This window comes from Bremia lactucae, linkage group LG3 (assembly GCF_004359215.1).
Source record: "Bremia lactucae strain SF5 linkage group LG3, whole genome shotgun sequence".
Lineage (NCBI taxonomy): Eukaryota > Oomycota > Peronosporomycetes > Peronosporales > Peronosporaceae > Bremia > Bremia lactucae.
Genome location: NC_090612.1, coordinates 1,206,160 through 1,208,088, shown reverse-complemented (window position 1 = coordinate 1,208,088; position 1,929 = coordinate 1,206,160).

The following is a 1,929-nucleotide window of genomic DNA, read 5'->3' as shown; positions in this document are numbered from 1 at the left end:
GGTTGCCTAAAGATAAAGGCACTCGACATGAGATCGAGCTCAAACCGGGCTCGAAGTACTGTGTCATGAAGCAGTTGCCACTGCCTCGCGAACAAGTACTTGCGAACGATAAATTCTTTATCGATCGATTAAAAGCGGGCCATGTAAGGAAGTCAACCTCCCCACATAGATCTCCGACCTTCTGTGTGCGAAAGACCACATGAGGGTGGCGGATAGTGCACGCATTCAATAAACGAATGCTGCAACGGTACCAGCTCAAACGCCGATTCCTAGAAAATATGTAATCATAGATGGTATGTCTACGAGTACCATCTTTTCGTCTATGGATCTGATGGATGGATTTTATCAGATCCTTATGCGTGAACGGGACATTCCGTACAAAGCAGTGAGCACTTCCAGTGGGATGCTCTGGGAATGGCTAGTGATGCCTTAGGGGCTTAGTAACGCCCCTGCAACATTCAACAGATGCGTAACAAATCTGCTAAGACCGGAGCGAGAATTCGCCCCAAGTTATTTTGACGATGTTTTCGTCCATAGCCGAGCCATGGACGGATAGACGGACGTAGAAGTTCATAAAACTCACGTTCGTCAGGTTCTTACACTTATGCGAAAGCATAAGTTGTACGCAATCTCAAGAAGTGTATATTCGCTGCAAGCGAAATACCATTTTTTGGGTGCATCGTCGGTAAATACAGCGTGCGCCCTGATCCCGAAAATATCAAGGCAATCACCGACTGGCCAGTTCCAAGTGGATGTCAAGGGACTTAGAAAGTTCCTTGGTTAGCGGCGTACTTGCACAGGTACTCCCGCAATTATGCCGTGATGACAGTTCATCTCTCTCGAGTTTTATAAAAAAGACGAGAAATGGCTATGGAATGCTGATTGTCAGCGTTCTTTGAAGGTATTAAACAAAGCGATGCAACCAATTATCTTGGCGATTGTAGGTCAAGACAGGCCATTCCATGTGGTCTGTGACGTCAGCAATTTCGCAATCGGCTGTGCATTAATGCAATACGATACAGACGACGCGGAGCGCGTCGTCTGCATGATAAGGAACTCCTTGCCATAAAATATGCACTGGCTGAGGTTAAGGTCTATCTCCTCGAAGATAGATCGTTCATCGTATATACCGACCATGCGTAACTACGCACGGCCGTAAATAGCCCACACCTCTCGCAAAGAATCGCGAGGTGGATATCCTTCTTCGCAAAGTATAATTTCTGTGTGGAATATAAATTAAGACGCCTTGTTGTCGTCGCTGATGCGTTATCACGCCGACCCGATTTCGAGCCGGCTGCGCATTCCAACAGTAAAAACATGCCCACTGTTGCAACACTCTTTTCAAGTGTTCCGTCATTAACCTTAGTTGATGACATAAAGAAAGCCTACACAGAAGATAAGGACCTTCTATGTAGAATGGATCATCTAATGAATCCATCCAATAAATCTTATCAAGATTTACCGGCTTTATATTGATCGTCATCCGATCGATACACAACATGCAACAGCTTATTGTATTACACAGCCGTTGCCGGCGACACTCCACGTGTCGTCGTCCCAACTCACAATGATTTGCGCTTGCGCATCATGTATGAGTGTCACGTTGCACCAACAATTGGGCATCGTGGACGTGAGAAAACTTATCTCACAATAAGTCGCGACTTTCACTGGCCCCGCCAGTATCAGTTCGTGCGCAAGTACGTTCGTGCTTGCGAGGTATGTCAACGGGTGAAGCCTGCCCTTCATCCCGTGAATTTCTCCAACCTCTACCGCTTTCGGTAGAATGTTGGCAGTCCTATCCATAGACTTCGTCTTCGGATTTCCCGAAGAGGATCACAAAAACATTGGAATCCTTGTTTTTAGAGACAGATTCAGCACGATGGTACATCTTGCTGCAGTACCAGAGTCGATCACGGTTCCAGGCTGTGT